This window comes from Halichoerus grypus, chromosome 14 (assembly GCF_964656455.1).
Source record: "Halichoerus grypus chromosome 14, mHalGry1.hap1.1, whole genome shotgun sequence".
Lineage (NCBI taxonomy): Eukaryota > Metazoa > Chordata > Mammalia > Carnivora > Phocidae > Halichoerus > Halichoerus grypus.
The window spans coordinates 55,182,145-55,204,138 of record NC_135725.1 but is presented as its reverse complement, the minus strand read 5'-3'; the positions used below and the strand labels follow the sequence as shown (position 1 = coordinate 55,204,138).

Sequence of the window (21,994 nt, the reverse complement as noted above, 5' to 3'; positions counted from 1 at the left end):
AATGGGGAATTGATGTATTTCTGTGCTGTTTATAGTGTTTTATATTTTAGTCATACACAAATCATTTATGCTCTGAATGTTAAAATTTATACATAAATGATTACCCATTCCACAGCATAGTTTGTGAAAAAGATCTCCTATGTATGGCAATATTTATTTAAAAAGCCTCAATAATCTAAAAATATTATTTGAATAATGAACTTTATCAAGAATCAAAACAATTAAAATATTCTAGCATCTGGCCAAATGTAAATAATGAGTGACCTCATGTTTCAAAAGTAACAATTATTGAGTAATCTTAAAACCCATAAGCCTTGACCGAGTGAATTAAAAATACCATAGCAAAGTGACTTCTTTAGTCTCAAAGGAATGGAAAGGGCTCTGCCCTCAATGTACCAGAGAACCCATTCTAGAGAAACAAAAAATTAGAATTCAACCCAGATGTGCCAACATTTGTTTGCCTGTTTTCTGGGGAAGAATAAATGTTAAAGAAAAAAATGCAATTAATAGAAAATTGTGCAAGATAGGGGTGCCTGGGTGTCTCAGTTGGTTGAGTGTCTACCTTCAGCTCAGGTCATGATCCCAGGATCCTGGGATGGAGCCACACATCGGGCTCCCTGCCCAGCAGGGAGCCTGCTTCTCCCTCTCCCTCTGCTGCTCCCTTGCTCTGCTCTCTCTCTCTCTCTGTCAAATAAATAAATTAAATCTTAAAAAAGAAAAAGAAAAAAGAAAATTGTGCAAGATAAACAGTAGCACCAAGAGATATTCTTTTTTGCTTAGAATTGCAATAGTTTTACTGATTGGTATTATTTATTGATTTAAACTATTTTCCAGTGTTTAAAAATATATGAATGTACCACATTTTCCTCCAGATTTTATGACCCATATCAAACTGTAAAATTTGTGTTTAACCCAAACCCTGTTTTAGTAACAAGTTATATAGCATTAGTAGTATTTGTAAAAGTAACTTGCTTGAATATTATGCACAAGCAAGATTGTATGTTCTGAATAATAGACTTCTTATTCATTAATAAACAAATATATTTAGTAGCAAAAATAATATATCAGAAATTATATTCATTCCAAATAATGTTGAATCTGAGTTAGTGTTAGTAGTTTTAATCAGTTTCAAACTGATTTTTTTCAATACATATAGTCGTGTGTAAACAATACATATGATTGTATAAAAGGAAGGGAAAAGGAGAAAAAAAAAAAGTTTTGCTTCCATAGGCTAGTGACCATGGATTCATATTTGAATTTATTATTAGCCCACAGAGTGATTTTTATCTCCTTTCCTTTATACCTGCAGGTTTCTGATAATCTCATATTGCTTGTCTTTAAGGTCAGCTATTATGAATTAGTCTTTAAATATATCCTGAAATTCAAAATAATATTTAATATGTGCTTAGCAAGATGTAGTTTTAATAAAAATGTTTATCATTAATCAATTACTAAACCACATAATCAACCTAAAGTTATCTTAATGCCCAGGACTATGCAGCTTGCTGGCTTAAGTATTATCCTGTAATTCGAAATGCAGGAGAGATAAGAATAATTCTTATCAGTTCTAAAAACATTGTTGTGTTAATGTATACAACATGGCCCATTTATGTTTTTCAATATTAAGACAATGCACTATATAAAACCAGTTTAAGAATCTGAATTCATTCTATTGGCCTAAAATCAGTACACCTTAAGTTTACTACTTTTAGCAGTAGGGATAAGACTAATATAAAGCAAGCTATGCAAATTTTTATTTTTCTGTGACTTCCTGGGTCATTACTCTGATCTACCTGTAGATAGAATAATGGGCCAAGTCTCCCTGATCAATGGTAAAGACCTCAACATGTTACATAATAAAAAGCAGTTCATAGCTTTCTAAAAGCATATTTATTTTAAATTAGTATTCATTAGCTTCTGAATCCTTGACACCAAGAAAAAGTAAATGCAAAAGTCAGTTGCAAATAAATTCCGTATTGTCCTTATTAACATACTCACATTCACTGATGCAAAAAAAAAAAAAAAAAAGAAAAAGGAAGAAAAAGGTGGTGAGAAATAATGCCAGGTTCTAACCATTCCCAGCAGGATATTATGCAAATAAAAAGCCTGGATTTTATCCTGAGAAATAAGTTAATTAGTTTTTGCAAATAAGATACAGCTTCTAACCATAAATAGGAAATAAAATGTCCTTAGAAAATGTGAATCGTGATCATTCTTGTTTTGTGTAGGAAAACTTTACTAACTTATACCTCCTAAAGGGACTGCTAGTCAGTAATGGTAAAGAAGTTGTAATATGAATGGTAAGCACATTAGTGTTGAATATACCTTGATATTCATATTTTATTTAAGATATCTGAAAAAATGAAATAAAATATATTAAATACTACATATCATATATACATATTAGATATGGGTGTATATATGTGTATATATTTTATTTATACCGAATACAGATTTCCTAATCAAATTGTTTCCACATGTACATTAAAAAAACTCCTACATGAGCACAGCTATAAATTATGAGAAATCTTAAATGAATAAAGCAAGAATTCATAAGATTTTCTATAAAATACAAACCAGGAAGATATTAAGCAATTGAAATATAATGTTCTAAAATCTGCATCTATCTTAGTTGAGAAAGAAGGGGATTTTACAAAGTAAAATATATGATTGTGAATAATTGTTGAGTCTTAAGCCTTGAGTAAAATTTGTGGTCTCCAAATAACCTTTCCAATCCTCATCTTCCTCAAATATGGGAATAATGATAATAGTTTTTTGTTAAGGTTGTGACAATAAATAATAATATGTATTAAAATGTGTGGCATGTTGCCTGGCACATAGAAGACACTAGACATCACACAATAAATATCATTACTATCACTAATATAATAAGTAGTTGTAGCAGCAGTATATTCAGAGTTACATTTTCTTAGACTTGGAATATTATAATAAAGAATCTGACTCCCTTTTTGATGTTTAACCACTGACTTTGAAGTCTCTCCTTCCCTTTCCCTTTGGTACCACATTTAGACAGACTGATGAGAAAGTACTCACATGTGTATTTTCTCCTTTGGCACTGATTCGAAATTTAAACCTCCCATGCGCGGGAACTTGTCCCCAGTCCAGCCTTTTCCCAAACTACTCATTTCCTATAGTTTGCCCAAGTGAGACCAAACCTCCTTATACCTAACCAGCTCTCACCAGCCATCCCACTTGTGAATAGTAAACTTTCTGTCAAATTTCGTTGGTGTGTGGAATGTCATCAGTTTTGATAGTAAACAAAATTTCAGGTGTCAGTCCATTCTACTTCCATGGGGTGTAGAAGGCTTGGCATACTGAGGAGGATTGTATTGGCATGCTCTAAGCTATGGCCACCATTCCTTGACATCTTTTTTCTGCGGCTCTTGGTTTGCTCTGCACACGTGTGGAATGGCTCTGCTGCTTGCTGATAAGCTTTCATTTTGAGTTGTGCTGCATTGTGCTGCATTTGAGTCCTGTTGAGCCTCTTTCAAAATTTTGCTGACTTAAATTGAAAGTTTTGATATTGGAGTTTAAGGACATGAGCATGGATTGGAGATCACCTCTCTCCTAGACTCCTTGGCTACCTGAGGAGCCCCTTGGAATCAACTGAGTGAAGAGTAAATGTGTTCATAATACTTTAAGAGAAGAAGTACCACAGTCACACGTTGTAGAGCTCACTAGAGAACTGCTGCTTTTCATCCCCAAACTAGAACATTCTTGGTAAAGGATGGAACCCAATCCTAAGCATAATAGGCCAAATTCCAGACAGTCACATTAGCATTGGGGGATACCTTGGCCAACAATTGGCCCAAATAGTAAATCTTCACAGACTCCTAGGCCATTGTCAATAGGCTAGCTAGTCATTTGGTCAGGCCATCACCAAAAAACCCCAAACAATAACAACAACAAAAACAAACACTTTTTATTCAAGGCTGCCCCTTTTTGGGTAAAGAATTTTAGGAATTCCTGACTTCCAGGTAACAAAGATTCAAATTAAGATCTCACCTGTCTCTGCCCACATCAGACTCAATTTAATGCTAAAGCTGATATAGCAACACATACATTCTTGGTTCAAGGTTTTATCCTCCAAAGGTTAATGGTTTTATTGTCCTTCTGAGCTAATTTATTAATTTTCCTCAGATTTCTCCTCTTATTTTTAGTTGTACCATCTGCATTTAGGGCTAACTATATCCTCTTGAGCTCCTGTCCCTAAACAAACCACACCAATCTTGTTTTCAAGGGTACTGTATTGTTGCTAGTTACTCCATTCTGCTGATCACACTGTGGGACACTGTTCTGCTTTCAGAATCCACAATATTATACAAAAAAATTAAATTGATGCCTTTCAAGAACTGTCCAAAATAATATCCACATGTATGATTCAAACACTTATACCCTCAAAATTATAAATGAAGGGCTACCCTCTCAGGCAACTATGGTTGCTGATAAAGGTCTAGCATTAGACTATCCACCAGCCAGCTAAGCTTTGGAAATAAAAATACTAAAATAAAATTTTCTAGTGACTGGGGCATGGAGTTTGGGTGCACTGAACTTATTGCTGCATATGGACAAACAATACAGGCAAAGTTGCTCAAATGTTCTAACAAATGAGACAACAGGTTAAAGTCAACAATATCACTAGGGTATTTAAACAAGTGCCTTGAACTTCATGGGTGTCTTTTCCTGGCTCTCCTCAACTATTTAGGGTAATTGGATGCTTATGTTCTTCCAAGGTCTTCTCACTTTCATTATAGATGGTTACACAGGCATATGGTTCCAAGATTTATGCTTAAATGCAGCTTCAATTAAATGAGACATGGCACATGTCAGTCATCAAGCAACAGGGAGTGAATTGTAGTAAATGTAATAAAATAAATGAGTCCATTATTGATATTTGACTACTAACTTCTTTTATGCCTCACTCTTCTTTTCTCCTTTGGCCTTGTATCTGGACAAGCTGATAATAAAGCACAAGCACCTCCTCCTTTGGTACAGAGAGGGAATTTAAACCACAGTAACGAATTTTACCACAGTCCCATCTCCTCATCACTATAAATGCCCAGCCTACAACCTCTGCTTTGCCCAAGCCAGCTCAGACCTGCTAGTTTGTGTCTAGGTCTATCCACAAATACCTCATGTGATTAAAAAACTTCCTCTCAGATTATCTGGGTATGTAAAATGTCATCAGCCTTTACATCTGAACCAAATTTCAGGTGATGTCTATCCTGATTCTGCTGACTGACTACAAAACATAGATCCACTGAAGCTGAGAAAAACATTACTATCCAATGGAAACACTACATAATTATAGATTATTAATTCCCCCAAAATGTTTTATAGAGCATAGATTTAAAAAAATCAGGATAAATGAGTTGTCAAGCTGAATACTTTTAGGAAACACGGAAGTATTATAATTAAACATGTTCCATAAATATAGATCTTCCCAGAGCCTTAATAATCTAATGTTATTTATAAATCACTAAGAGAGGTGTATATAGAGCAAGATTTCACAAATTCATGTTTTCATAAAATTGGGACTGATAATTAAGAGGTTCTACGATCACCTTAAGGTGGTTATGGCAATGTCTGTTTTGATTGCTAGTGGCTATGCTGTACCGTGTGTGTGTGTGTGTTCATATATGTATATACACTATTGTCGATAACATAATTATACATATGCAGTATATGATATAATCATGTGTAGGTGTACATATGTATGTGACATATTTAATATATGAATATATATATTACTCTGTCATGGGACTATATTCAGTGGAGCATGAGCTAAACTAAATCTTCACCAAACGTATTTTAAGAAATACTATTTTTGGTGGTTATCAATCCTATGTATTGATATTTTTCTCAAATACAAAAGTTTCTAGTTTTCAGAAGAGTATATTTACATTGAACTGAAATTGTCCTTTTGATAACTTCTAGCCACTTTCACTTTTTATTTAGTGTTGCATAATAAAAAGCCTGTTTCATGTGTCTATAGTTACGACTTTACTTCAGCCTAAGGGATGCATAATCCTAGGTAATCATGATGTTCAAGATGAACAGTGTCTTTTTAATGAATTAAAACACTCCACATCATTGGAGATCTTGAGAGATTTCAAATCATGCAACTTTCTTCAGAAACTCATAAATTCCTCTTCCTTTCTCTGTAACCTATAGTGTCTTGTCCAAATACACATTAAAATGCAGCAGCATTTCAGATTCTAAATAGTATTTGCTACACCTTCTTTTTATATCACAATTCCATTTTTTTTCATCTTAAATTTCTTCCTAGTGGAGAGAGGTGTCTGAGGTGATTGTTACTTAGTAATTTGAAAATCTAAAAGGGTAGTGCACCAAAGTGGCATGTGCCCAATCAATAGAAAACTTCATTTTAATATTTTCATTTCCATGATTTAAGATTATATTGTTGTTTATATTTAGGAGACATTAGATGTATATGTGTACTGTATATTCCTTGACACTTACGAGACATTAGAAAGTTATCAACTGTTAGTACTCTTGTTGCTTGCTACATTTATATTCGTTATGAAATTTTAGAGGTACAAAAGAGGCTAGGGAAAATGTATCACCCAATGTAAACATCCTTCTAAATTAGCAGTGCCAAAAGATTGTCCCAAATAAATCAGTTTTCTATTAATTTTATGAGAAAAAAATGAGTTCCTTGTTAGACTCATCAAATGAAATTTCCCTTTCTGATTTTGCTTTTCATATATTTACTTTTTTCCTCAAGCATTAATCTTTCAATTGTCATTGTATTTTACCCTTTAAAAAATTTTTATTGAAGTATAACATACAGTGTTATATTACTTTCCATTCTATAACATAGTGATTTGATAATTACTCAGCGCTCACCATAAGTGTAGTCACCTCTGTCACCATACAACATTATTACAATATTATTGACTATATCCCCTATGTTGTAATTTTCATCTCTGTAACTTATTTTATAACTGGAAGTTTGTATCTTTTAATCCTGTTCTCCTATTTCACTGGTTTCCCTACTCCTCTCCCCTCTGGCAGCCACCGGTTTGTTCTTGGTTTTTAAATCTCTTTGTTTGTTCATTTGTTTTGTTTCTTAGATTCCACATATAAGTGAAATAATATGGTATTTGTCTTTGTCTGTATGACTTATTTCACTTAGTGTAATACTCTCTAGGTCTATCCATGTTATAAATAACAAGATTTCATTATTTTTTATGACTGAGTAATATTCTGGTGTGTGTGTGTGTGTGTATACACACATACATACACAAATCACATATGTGATTTGGACATATATAACATATATATATATTATATATATATCTCACACCCTTTTTATCCATTCATCTACCAATGAACAGGTATTTTGCCCTTTTTTCTCATCATCCAGATCATCCAGGTCTTATAATTCTGTCCACAAGTTTTGCCACACTACAATCAATGAGAAGCATCAAGGAAAATTTTCCCTTCATTATTCAGTTTCCATGTTTGCCAGATCTCCCTAAAGAGTAATCTTCTATCAGTGCATGTACTTTTCTGTTTCAAATTGGTTTATTTATTCTTTGCAATCTGGCTTCCAATTTCAGCACCTCCTGAGCCATTGTGCTGAATTGCCTTTGTCAACTCAGCACTGTTGCCTCCTTCAGCATTCTCCTTTGCATTTTGGGGAGAAGGCTGAAACTACGTTTTCCAGAATCTTGGCCCTTAGAGTCAACCAATGAGAAGCATTTAATCAAATATCGGGAAGTGGAAGAGGAATAAAAGCTAGTATTTTGTGATGGCAGTTGTAGACAGACAGTTTCGAATATCAGTAGTAGCTCCCCTTGACTTTGGACTCCTACAGAGAACCACTTGTAGTCCAGCAGTTGGAATCACACTCACCAGGAGCAGACAGCTCAGAACATCAGCAGGAACTTTTCTTTGATTCTGGAGGTTTTCAGGAGAATCATTCATTTAAATGCTCTAGAGAGCTGGATTCACTGGCTGCAGAGTTGAGATATTTATACTTTGATATTTCCTGAGAGCAGTTTACTGTCCTTTTCTCTTCCAGTCCTTCCATAGTTTGTGTAAACTCTATATACTAAATCATTCTGTATTTAAAATGGTTATATTTGTTTGTCATCAAACTCTGATAAAGTTATTGGTGGTCTCCTAATTGTGTGATAACATTGACTTCCCGGGCCAAATCTTTTTCTTTCCCAACCTTCCCATAATTTAATATAATTGACCAGATCATCCTCTTGAAGCTGCTCCTCCACCCCTTTTATATTTTATGATCATGTACACTTTCAATCACCTACTTCTCTTTTAAGCATTCTATCTGACACATTTGTTAACTTCTCGAGGATAGGGTCAGTGAAATATCTATATATAATTCCATTTGTGCATGATTCCTTTAAGCAATACTGTGATTTGGCTCCTCTCCTTTTTATCTATCATAAAGTCAGGTTTTACTAGCAATTTATGTTAAATCCTCTTTTCAGATGTCTCATTTGGATGATCCAATACATGTGTTAATGAAAAAAAACATGGGCTTTAGGCAGAAATGAGTAAAGGGTCTGCCTATAACTTTTATAATTATATGATCTTAACTAAATTGCACCATATTCTAAATGAAAAAAAGTGGGAATAATACTGTTTACCGCATATCTTATTATATGATTAAATAATACTGTATGTTACATTGCTAATAAATTGTTTGGCATGTAATGTTTTTAATAAAATGTGCCTCATATTTAACAGCATTAAAATGACCTTCTTGTTAGTGTTTTATAGATATTTATATTTGAATTAAGGAAGAACAGAATACATTTCTGACAAATCCCATTTTATAAATATCTTTCCTTTTTCATAATTGAAATATTTTAAAAGTCTTTACACCCTATTGATTTACCATCTATAGAAGGATGTGACACACATATGTAGTGATGACTGTGTAGCAGTACCCTTGAAGTTAAAGTTGAAAAGGCACTTGCAATATACTTTAATTAACTTCCAAAAATATAATATCAAAAATTGAAATGTCATATTTTCCATTTAATGATTTATAAATTTAGCCTAAGTCATACAAAGCAGTTGCTGCTCTTTTTCTGGATCTCACAAATCATAAGACATTTTCTACTAAAATCAAAGGATCTCAAAATTGGACTTGGTGCTGGGTTAACTAGGAATACTGTTTGAAATCTGTATTACTGATATGAAGAATAATTTTGACCAATCTGATTATATTTGTTCTTCCTAAAGTTTAAATTCTCAAAAATGATGCATGTGAATACTTATCATCCCAATTTGGATTAATATACTTTTAATTATTTATCTTCTAATTAATAATACTTCTAATTATTTATCATAGTCATGACACAAGAAAGTTATATTTAAACATGAAAATAAATTTTTATGATTTTATTGACATATTTACTTATTTTTTTAATTATTTTATAGCAAGCTCATTTCAAAGATAAAAGCATTCATATAATACTATTCCTGTGGTGAACTATGTTGCAACAATAAACCTCTATAATTAGTACCTTTCTTTCTTATGTAATGGTCTATTAAATTTGAAAGCTAATGTTATAATGAACTCAGATAATGACACAGCAGATGCATAAATGAAACCTGAGGTGAATAACCGATGAAATTATGGAAAATTGTTATTGAGTCAACATTTGTTGGATAATTTTTTTAGTATACACCTGGATTTCAAAATGAGGATTAATTAAGTCTGGTTGAGAGTCTATGCCTGTTCTTTTTTTTTTTTTTTATTTCTCTTATTTAAATTTTTTATTGTTATGTTAATCCCCATACATTACATCATTAGTTTTAGATATAGTGTTCCATGATTCATTGTTTGTGCATAACACCCAGTGCTCCATGCAGAACGTGCCCTCCTCAATACCCATCACCAGGCTAACCCATCCGCCCAACCCCCTCCCCTCTAGAACCCTCAGTTTGTTTTTCAGAGTCCATCGTCTCTCATGGTTCTTCTCCCCCTCCGATTTCCCCCCCTTCATTCTTCCCCTCCTGCTACATTCTTCTTCTTCTTTTTTTCTTTCTTAACATATATTGCATTATTTGTTTCAGAGGTACAGATCTGAGATTCAACAGTCTTGCACAATTCACAGCGCTTACCAGAACACATACCCTCCCCAGCGTCCATCACCCAGTCACCCCATCCCTCCCACCCCACCCCCCACTCCAGCAACCCTCAGTTTGTTTCCTGAGATTAAGAATTCCTCATATCAGTGAGGTCATATGATACATGTCTTTCTCTGTTTGACTTATTTCGCTCAGCATAATACCCTCCAGTTCCATCCACGTCGTTGCAAATGGCAAGATCTCATTCCTTTTGATGGCTGCATAATATTCCATTGTATATATATACCACATCTTCTTTATCCATTCATCTGTTGATGGACATCTTGGCTCTTTCCACAGTTTGGCTATTGTGGACATTGCTGCTATAAACATCGGGGTGCACGTAGCCTTTCGGGTCCCTACTTTTGTATCTTTGGGGTAAATACCCAGGAGTGCAATTGCTGGATCATATGGTAGCTCTATTTTCAACTTTTTGAGGAACCTTCTATGCCTGTTCTTTAACCAAATATTGTCAGATAAAAGGAATGTTTTACAGGAAATGGAGATCCATATGAGTCTAATCTAGCTAGTAGTACGCTGTGGCAGATACTCAGTGCTCAGCAAATATTCCTCTGCCCATATGTCGCAGCCTCCCTTCCATTTAAAATGGGGCCATGTGACTAGTTTTGTCAGTGGATGGAGAGAAAAAGTAATATGCATCACTTCTGTTTTGAGGCACTTAAAAGCAATTAATGCCTTTTCCACCACCATTCTTTCTCGCTACAAGCATAAAACGATGAAAGGAGCCCAGGAACTAGAGTGACTGGAGAGAGGAGCTTCCCTGCTGATGCACATTAGAATCTCAGAAAATATGAAATATGAAATTAATTTATTAATTAGGTCACTGAAGTATTGTTTTTGTGACAAAATAGTGCCTATTTTCCTGAATACCAATAATTAAAATGAAGTAAAAATATGTGGCTGAAGTCTAGGCTATACCCAGTAAATTTTTGTTACCGATTCTATGCTTTTAAGGAGCTGAAACCAGTCAGAAGCAAAAATAATCTTAATATGAACATTCAGTCTCATTGGTTAGCTAAACATAGAGTGTGCCTCTTGAGTTACAGCTGACTCTGGTTTGTTTGTTAGGATATAAAGAATGGAACATTCTCTTAACTCAAAGACCTCACATAAACATGGAAATACAAATAGGAAGGATTTTAGGTAGGATTTTAATGGAAAAAAAAAAGCACATAATGTGGTTTGATCTAATTAGCACATACTTTAGACATGAGTACTCAAATTTATTTTTTATTTTTATTTATTTATTTTTTTAGAGAGGGGGAGAGAGAGAGAGGGAGAGAGAGAAAATCTTAAGCCCAGTGCGGAGCCCAATGTAGGGCTCCATCTTACAACCCTGAGATTATTACCTGAGCCATAATCAAGAGTCAGATGCCAACTGAGCCACACAGGCACCCCAGTACTCAAATTAAAAAAAAAAAAAAAAAATATATATATATATATATATATATGGCATAATGTGAATAGCTTCTTCTAAAGTTGTATAATATAATGGTCCTGACTACTGACACTATTTTTAACTCCAACAAGTTCCTATTGGGAAGTGCTAATGGACAAAATATATACTTGGTAGAAAACTATTTAATTGGTCAGATTTTCTAATCAAAACAGTACTGGTGTCCTCTGAGTTCATTAATTTCTTTCTTCTTTTGTCTGATTATCTGTGTGAACATATCTCTACTGATAACTTGACTGCTATATTAATGACTTTATAGCTTGTACTTCAAAGTATATCTGTCAGTAGAACTCTAGATTGATTTTTCTAACTGCCTTCTGGATATTTCCATTAGATTGAACTATTGGACAAAAAACCCAAACTTAATTTTATTTATACCACCAACATAAAATTGTTGCATGTGGCCTAGGTTATGAGCTTACATTGGTCTGTTGGCTATGGAATATTTCTAGTGGAATTCTCGTAAACCTCTTAGCTATCTAGCCAAGGTCTTTTCCTTGTCATCCTCTAACAGATAGGCCTTCTTCTGTTTATTTCTAGGCTTCTAGCAAGCCTCAGCAGAGGGCTTATGAACAAAATCTAAATTCCAAGGATAAATTCTCCAAAAAGTGTCACTGTAACAGAATTTGCATTTGACTACTGGAAAAAAAAAAGTTCATAAGACTTCTGGCTTGGAAAGAGAGACAGGATTTAAATTAATAATCAATCTAAGTAATATAATGCTTTTAAGTATGACCACTGTTTCAGTAAATTTGTTTGTTTTTATTTTTTATTTATTTTTTATTTTATTTTTTTTAAAGATTTTATTTATTTGACAGAGAGAGAGAGCACAAGTAGGCAGAACAGCAGGGAGAGGGAGAGGAAGAAGCAGGTTCTCCACTGAGCTGGGAGCCCAACGTGGGGCTCGATCCCAGGACCCTGGGATCATGACCTGAGCCGAAGGCAGCCGCTTAACCGACTGAGCCACCCAGGCACCCCAATTTGTTTGTTTTTAAATTATGGAACAATAGATTATGATATTAAAAAAAGCTTAATCATTTATTGTGTGAATAAATGGATGCACAATAAAACTAGTGGTTTTCATGAAGTGGAACTAAGAAATACAACCAAAGTATATTTTATATCTTAAAATTATTATTGTAAATATGTTCATTCACCAAATATCTGTTTCATCCCATACCCAACAACCTGATTTCCATTGCTATGTTTATAATGGGAACTTTTATACTGCTGGTTCATGTTATCAAAAGCTATTGGGTCTCTTTTGCTAAAATGGAATATATAGATAGAGATATCTGTATATGGAGAGAGAGGGAGAGAGAGGCTACAAACACCACATGCTGATGATAGTGATGGGGCAGAAAGGTAGAAGTAGTTTTATTTTTATGACTTCCTTTAAGAGCTACATCATGCTTAAGATTTGTGCCTTCAGAATTTTATTTTAAGATTTATTTATTTATTAGAGAGAGAGCGGCAGGGAGGAGCAGAGTGAGACTGAGAGAGTATCTCCAGCAGACTCTCCGCTGAGTGTGGAGCCCGACCCCAATGCGGGGCTGATCTCATTCTGAGATCATGGCTTGAGCTGAAACCAAGAGTGGGACATCTAACTACCTTCACCACCCAGGTGCCCTTGTGCCTTCAGAATTTTTATTTCAATGAAAAAAATAAATTCTCTATGTAACTTTTTGTCAGGTCTTCTGTAATTTGCACCTTTATACAAACCTAAATAATTTATTCACTTTCCTACATGAAATATATCAGTGTTTTTTGTATTTACTTTTATCAGAACATACTTAAAATATACTCATATAACAAAATATATATCACATTGTTCATAATATCTTTGTATCAGAGCCTTATGAAATACCTGTTTACTCCCTAATTTCATAGTGAAGAGCTAACTTTATAAAATATTTGAACAAAGATGGCATTCTTAACCCACCTCTGTGATTTTTTTTGCTCTCTCAAGTTTCTTTTTTTTAGTCTTACTGAGGTATAATTGACAAATAAAAGTATATTTATTCTGTACAAGAGTAATAATTTGATATACATCATGAAAGGATTGCCAGTTGAATTAATTAATATATACATCATCTCATGTATTTACCTTTTTAAAAATTTTGGTGAGAATACTTGTTATATTCTTAGTAAATTTCAGTGAAACAGTAGAATATTATAAATTGTAGCCACCTTGTTATAGTTTAGATCCTCAGATCTTATTCATCTTGCAATTAGAAATTTGTACACTTTCACCAGTTCTCCCTATTTCTACCAACTCCCCAGACCTTGGAAGTCACCATTCAATGCTCTATTTTTGTTTTTATTTTTAAAGATTCCACATATAAGTGATACTGAACAATATTTGTCTCTCTCTGGCTTATTTCACTTAGCACAAGGCACTCCAGATTCATCCATGTTGTTTCAAATGGCAGGATTTCCTTCTTTTTTTTTTTAAATGAGTAATATTCTATTATGTATATATACAGCATTTTCTTTCTACATTCATCTGTAAATAAAGATTTGTGTTGTTTCCATACCTCAGCTAGTGTGAATAATGCTGCGATGAATATGGGAGTACAGATATACCTTTAAAATAATGAGGCACCTGGGTGGCTCAGTCATTAAGCGTCTGCTTTCAGCTCAGGTCATGATCCCAGGGTCCTGGGATCCAGCCCCGCATCAGGTTCCCTGCTCTGCGGGAAGCCTGCTTCTCCCTTTCCCACAACCCCTGCTTGTGTTCCTGCTCTCACTCTCTCTCTTTTTGTCAAATAAATAAATAAAATCTTAAAAAATAAAATAAAATAATGATTTTGTCTTCTTTGAATATAGATCCAGAGTGGGATTCCTGGATCATATGGTAGTTCAATTTTAATTTTTTCAGGAACCACCATATTGTTTTCCATTGTGACTGTACCATATTACTACAGACAGGGTACAAGCCTTCCCTTTTCCTTTCATCATCACCAGGTGTTGTTATGTTTTTTTGTTTTGTTTTGTTTAAAATGTTTATTATTGAAGTATAATTAACATACAATGTTATATTAGTTTCAGATGTACAACATTGTGGTTCAACAATTCTATATATTACTCAACGCTCACCACAAGTGTAGTCAACATCTGATCTTTTGTCTTTTTGATAATAGAAATCTTAACAGGTGTGAGGTGGTATCTTAATGTTTTGAATCCATTTTCTTGATGATAGTGATGTTGAGCACCTTTGCAAAAACTTGTTAATCGTTTGTGTTTCTTCTTTGGAAAAATGTTTATTTAGGTCCTTTGCCCAGTTTTAAAATTTATTGTTTGTTTGCAAATGAATTCCTTGCATAATTTGCATATTAACTCCATATTAGATTTATGATTTGCAAATATTTTCTCCCATTACCTAGGTTGTCTTATTTTGTTTATGATTTCTTTTGCTGTACAGAAGCTGTAGTCACATTTGTTTATTTTGCTTTTTTGCCTTTGATTTTGGTGTCAAATCCTAAAAATCATTGTCAAGACCAATGTTAAGGAGCTTACCCCCTCTATTTTCTTCTAGGATTTTTATGGTTTCAGGTGTCACACTCAAGTCTTTAATACACTTTAGGTTGATTTTTGTGTATGGTGTATGTTGTGTTTGGTGTCCAGTTTCATGCTTTTGCATGTGGATATCCAGTGATCCTAATACCATTTATTGAACAACTATTTTTTTCTCCATTTGATAGTCTTGGCTACTTTATGGTAAATTGACTGACCATGTACACATGGATTTAGTTCTTGATTTTCCATTCTGTTCCATTGATCTGTGGGTCTGCTTTTATGCCAATACCATACTGTTTTGATTAAAACTAAGCTTTAAAAATAGTTTGAAAGTAAGAAGTTTCTTGTTCTGTTTGGAAAATATTTCTCTTTTCCTTCATTTTTCTTGACTCTCTGTATTGGTTTCTGCACATTAGATAAATCAGCGCCTTCTTCCAGTCTTGGCAGATTGGTCTCCTGGAGGAGATGAACCTTGTCAATCAGATTGGCCTGAACTCCTGGTTGTCTCTCAAACCTTTGTGACTGTACAAGCTTCTGTCTTTGTTCTTAGTGGCTTCCAATAGTTAAAGGTATACCGACTCATCACAGATGTAGGATGATTAGAAGCTGGACCCTCAGGCAGCAGCTGGGAAGGTATGCAGTCAATTCTTTTTCAGGGATAACAGGAGATGGGCATTTTGTTTGCTACCTGTGCATTGTGTCCAGGTGTATAGCCCTGTAGGGCGCACTTGTGCCCATTAAAAAACTGCTTTTTTATTTGCTGTATTCATGAAATAGGTAACATCCTATGTTATGTACTACTACAAGAAAGGGGCCCAAACTTTGATGAGTTTAAACAGACAATAGTGCATTTATGAACTCATCGAGAAACAATAATGACATATAACTGTGTACAGTATATGAGCAGATACCTCTTAGTGAGTAATAGATGTCTTGTTTATTTTCATCTAGTTTCTGATAAATCCTGAGCTTCTGATCTATTGCCAGGGCTGACAGAAAGAGGAAACCCATTTATCCATTTGTCCTACTTAGAGCCAGCACTTGCTTTCTGAATACAGAAAATCTGTAGAAGGATACATGCCAACCCATCAACATCAGTTATTTCAAGAACATAGGATTGCTTTTTGTATATTTCCAATAAATAAATAAATAAATAAATAAATAAATAAATAAATAAAACTTTGATCTTAAAAAAAGTTAGTAATTTCCCCAGGTGGCCACAGTCTGCTAGGAAGAGATGAAGAAAAACTTTCCCTTTGTTTCAGATTATTCTTTATATTACACAGAAAAACTACAGATTCTTTAATCTGCCCCCCACAAAATATATACATCTACATCAAACATAGTCCTTCTCAATTTTTCTGGGTCTAAAAACTAGACAAGAATCCTGAGCCTTGGACCGAATCATTCAGCTAACAGTCACGTAGCAAGAAAACCTTCTGCATAAGAATAATCAAACTGAAAATATTTATTCAACCTAGGTAGATGTCCAGCAGGCCTTAATTTTGGAAAAAAATTAATTGAAGACTAATCAAAGCTCTTCTTATCCCACTCAAGAATCCAAAAATTGTCATATCATAAGGGGATTTTTCTTGCCGCCTGCCAAATTATAGATCCACTATAACTTTTAATAATTTATTCAGTATTTGTATATTTATTTATTAATTCATTCTTCATTTTTCTAATTTTGATTGAGTGCCTGATAAAGATTAAACATGGGCCCACATGTAAAGGATACAGATATGAGTAGATCTGCCTACTCTCATGCTTCCTGAGGCATGTAACCTAGAGAAAAAATAGAAAATTTTTATCATCCTTGTGGCATTGTGTTTCAGCAACTGCCTTTCACACTTTTCTTTCCTCATGATGCCTTTTCCTAGGGTTGACTGAGTTGACGACCAAGTTGAGTGATGCTGTGAGGTTACCACCATGTTAGGCTAGGCTTCCCATTCTTCAAAAGGCCTTTTAGGGCTCTGTTAGGAATTCATTCACCATCTTCCTTTGTGCTGCCCTTTTCTGTACTATGCCCTCACCCCATCCACTGTCTGTCCCTGTACTCAAAGGTAGAATGGCTAGAGTGAATACCGTTGAAGGAGTTGTCTGTTTTGAACAAGTTTCTGGTTCAGCAAATTGATATTTGGCAAACTGACTTTCTAAACATTGGTTTTCAGGGAACTTATTTTTAGGGAATTGATTTAAAGCCCAGCCAAATTAATAATTTTCTGGTGCTGATGATAGTTGTTGAGATAGGGAGCAATATCACAGCAAAAGGTCTCTAGTTTCTCTGCCCCTAGATAAACCATTAGTAATAAGAGCTCTGAATTCACACAAAATTGGGGAGCAGAAAAGATGACCAGGGGTCAGTGGGCCAATAAACCCTGATTGCTTTACTAGTATTTTCTACCTCACCATGATTGGATAGACAAAAGTTTCTAGACTCAGTAATGTTAAAAGACAGATCCCAGAATGGCTGGTTGAGACAGTTTCTGTCCCCATAGCACCTTCTGCCTTGTATGTCTATGGTTTTGCAAGGTTAACCAGAAGAAGATGGATATCAGGCTGTTAGATCTCAGTAGTCTAACAACAGATTACTCAAAAATTGTCAAAAGATTTTCCAGAAACGCTAAAATACATGTGATGGATTTCACCTTAAAGGACAGATAGTTGTTATGTTACTGGGTCGCTCAGTTCTTGTTGCAAATGCACCAAAGCATTGGAGACCCAAGACCAGAATGGGGAGATGGAGTTTATTGAGTAGATGAGTATAGTACATTTTCAAAGGTGAAAGTGTACTGCTGGTCCAAGAGTGGCAATGGTGTAGGAAGCTCTAGCTTCTTCCTTTTAAGCCTGCTTTCTGCATATGGAAATTTGCTTTGATTGACATCTTTGATTGACAGCTGGTGGTTATACAACATTTTGGCTTCTGCGCATGTGCCTACCCATGATGCATTCTGTTATAATTGTATTTATTTGTGTATTATATATTTATGAGTGTCTAATGAACTTTCCTTGTGACCTTAAAGGTACTTAAGGGCAAGTTGCATTTTTGTATGCATGCTTGGCTCTTAGAAGTCCCCTTGTGGCTTTTGAGCCAGCTCTGTGGCTAGGCCTTTCCTGTTGTGTTAGCCCTTAGAGGTGGCTCTGAAGGTGTGGCTGTTAGCCCTGGGGGGAGGAGGGGGGATTCTGAGGGTGTGGCCATCATCTGCTTTATCTCTCCTCCTTCATGCCTAACTAACTACCTAACAGTGTCATCATGTCTCCACTGTAGTTAGATAATTGTGGATGATATGATGGTGGTGGTGGTGGTGGTGGTGATGATGGTGATGTTTGGAATGTTACATGTCAGGCACTTAACAGACTTGTTAGATATTGGATTTGATTCCAATTCATGCTGTTGAAAAGCTCCTGTGCTCTACCACCACAGCAGATAGTCTCTTCAGCTATAGGAATCATTTTTTAATTCCTTTATGTAATAGCCAGATAGTTGTAGATTCTGTTTCTCTACCACTATTCCTAAGTACAAGTATGAAACAGAAAAGAATGAAAAAATAATGGCATGTGATTATAAAAGATAAATTTCTCTATTTTTAAGCAAAATAAATAGAAGTTGACTTCTGAAAGGTCACATAGCAATTGGCTACCAAGTAGAGGAATCTACTACCTTATACAAGGTTCAGACAAGATTCAAAGCAATGAGACAGAATCTCTACCTTCTCTCCCTAACATGTCCTACTCCCACCTCCCACACAGAGGTGGGGAAACTTCTTGGGTTTCTGGGTGCTACATGTGTCCTGACAGAAAATGTTTAGAAACAAGGTCCTCTACAACTTAAAAAGTTTCCAAAGAAGCCTGTTTCCTCCAACTTTTAAAAACCCCTGTATGAATTTGAGTCCATATTCTGCTTACCTTTGGCTTCTCAATGGCACTAACTAGTTCAGGGTGGTAGTGGGAATAGATTTCCTATTATAACAATAAGAGATCTTGAAGAATAACAGACACCACGGTCCCCATGGTCTTCAGTAAGTCTATTTTCTGGTCCAAAGTGCAGTCTTGTAGGTCTCAACTGAAAAAAGCACAAACAAGGTAATGAAACAAGACCCAGGCTCTTTAAGATCTTGCTGTGGAAGCTACTTCCTTATCAAATGATGAGGGATGAGACAAAGCAGCATTGCCTGTTTTTCTTGTGATCCTCATTCCCCATCACATTAAATTTGCAGACATTCTGAATACAAACAATACCTGGGGAACTTATTAGTAATATATATTCAGAGGGGAAAGAAGAAATCAGGCTTTAGACACTTGATAGAGACTGTGAGGAATCAATGGTCATATAAAGCTACAAGTCAATTGGTGATAAACAAATGCACTGTAGGTGTTTAAATTCTGATAACCTCTGCCCCAACTGTATCCCACTTTCCCCCTACCCAAGGGTAGAACTCTTCTTTAATTCAAATAAAGTTGTAAGTAACAGGGAGACAAGAATCCATTTCATTGCATCATCTTAGAACATTTGGCTGAATTTTCCTGAAAAACTATCACAGAAGGAAAACAAAAGAGAGACAGGGATCATAATAGTGTGTTACAAAGTGTAGGTTTTGGTTTAGAGTACCTTTCCCTCTGTCTCAGGCCTCTGAGTGCCTTTATAATTTCCCATTCTGTTTGAACTTTTTGTTCTGTTTACAAGAAGGCAAACCTCAAATAGTTCCAGCCATGTTAAGGGTATTCTCTTATTGACCAGAATGTGGTTCTCTGGACTGCTGATTGTGTAGTCAGTGCCTGGAGTGAGTCCGGGCCATACATAGACCTTCCAACTTCGTCTTAAGTTTTTGTTAAAGGGACAAGTTTTTTTTATGTTCTGTTTTGTTTTTGAGAGATGTGCAAAATGACATATTGAGTGGTCTCAGACTTTAGGAGTATGCAGTAGATCTTCTATTTAAAGCTGTTTAAAAAGACATAAAATAAAATTTAAGGACATATAGGTAACTAAAGATAAAAAGTCAAACTGTTAATACTTACAATTAAAAGTTGTGTTTTTTGAAAACTAACAGTAATAGAGTAAGAATTTTTAGGTAGCCATCTAGCTTTATAATTCATAAAAATTTAGAGAATATGAGGGCAAGAAGCTCATTCAATACAATACAAAATTAAAACACGTTAAAAAATTTAAATTGTTCAAGACCTATGGTGACTATAATAAAACTTTAATATAGACTCAAAAGAGATCCCAAATAAATGGAAGTATACTATGTTCTTATATGGGTAATTATTAAATGTAAATTCAATCCAAATGCATTTATAAAATTACAAAAATCCAAACATAATTCTAAAGTTTATAAATGATTATAATCTTATCTGGACAAATTTTAAAAAGTGAAAATAGCCAGAATCACTCCAAAAAAGAAGAGTAATAAGAAATTTTTCTCATCAAAGTGTCAAATATGTTATAATATTATTTTAACTTAATAAACATGGTTCTGGTTCAAGAATAGTTCAAGTAACCAGTCAATTATATATAAGAATTTTCTATCTGGTAAATGTTGTATTTGAAACCAAAGGAAAAATATTATATAAATATATACATAATTTGTAATACATGATGTTAATGATAAAGTGAATTAAAAAAGCCCTCTGTATGTGAGGTACCTAAATGTACTTTATAACTGATTACATTATCCAGTGAGGGGAAAATAAAAATAAAATCAAACCAAACAAAAATCCAAGTGGACATTTATATCACCTATCAAATACTTTCTATCTCTTAGTTTCTATTATGTACTTTGGGACTCTGTTAATAACTTAGATGTGATACTTTCTTCATGAAGCTCAGGATCTCTCTTGGGAGTCTGGCAAATATAACTAATTAAGCTTCATGAATAAATAAGCATGGGTGACAGAGTTACAACTGATGACTTGAAACACATTATGGATGTAATTTCTGCTCTCCATTTTATTCAACAAAGAATCTGGATGTATTATGTTAATAATTCTGTGTAATGAACTTATAGTAGGTGAAGTGTGTTGTAAAACTTGTTTGTACAGTAAGGATAATTATTGGTATCTTATAGTATATTCATTCTTATTAAATGACATAGGTATAAAAAAATGCCCATTAGAATACCTTGCAAGGTAGGTGTAACAATGAGGCCATTATACCCCCATATTTAAGTTTGGCTAAACAGATAATATTATTATCATTTTTGTGTTCCTGATGTTATTCTTAATTTACAAAAGAGGGAAATGAGTCCTTCTGAGCTTTAAGTATTCCTCAAGTTTACATACCTAGTGATGCACAATGCCAGAATCGTAGCTGGTTATTGTAAATGCCAGTCTAGTCTAGTAGTCTAGTACTCTTTTTACTTCAGTAACCTAAATAATTTAAAATGATAGAAGATTTCAGTATTACTACAGATTTTAGCTTTACCTTGGTAATATGACATGCTTAAACATGCTTAACATACATCAGGCTCTTAAGTTAAAGGAAAACAGATTCTTGTTTTTTTATTCTATTTCTTAAAAAAAAACAACTTAGGACTTTTATGGCTTTTGCTTCATTATTCTTTTGTTGGCATGTAGCCTTTGTTTAATTGTAATTCTCATCTATCTATTTCTCAGTGAAGTGATATAGCTTCCATCATTGTTATGATTTTAGAGTGCTCCTCCCTCTCTAGATATTTGTACTTTCATATAAATGGAAAACAGCTTTCAATAAAATAAATGTGAATAACACCACACACACAGAGGAATATTGATCTGTTAGTCATTCATCAAAAACCAACTTGTCTGGTCGATGACATTTTTGTTATAAGGTCCTTAATAATTTCTAACAAACACACAGAAATAATG

General features: G+C 34.3%; 1 long non-coding RNA gene and 1 pseudogene across 3 annotated transcripts in view; both read left to right on the top strand.

Annotated features, from left to right (window-relative positions):
- LOC118544030 (ras-related C3 botulinum toxin substrate 1 pseudogene) overlaps window positions 1-15,714 on the top strand; it is a 37,519-nt pseudogene extending 21,805 nt beyond the window's left edge.
- The window catches only part of LOC144380151 (uncharacterized), a 691,469-nt gene that overhangs the window by 574,128 nt on the left and 95,347 nt on the right, over window positions 1-21,994 (top strand). The gene's annotated exons all lie outside the window — the stretch shown is intronic.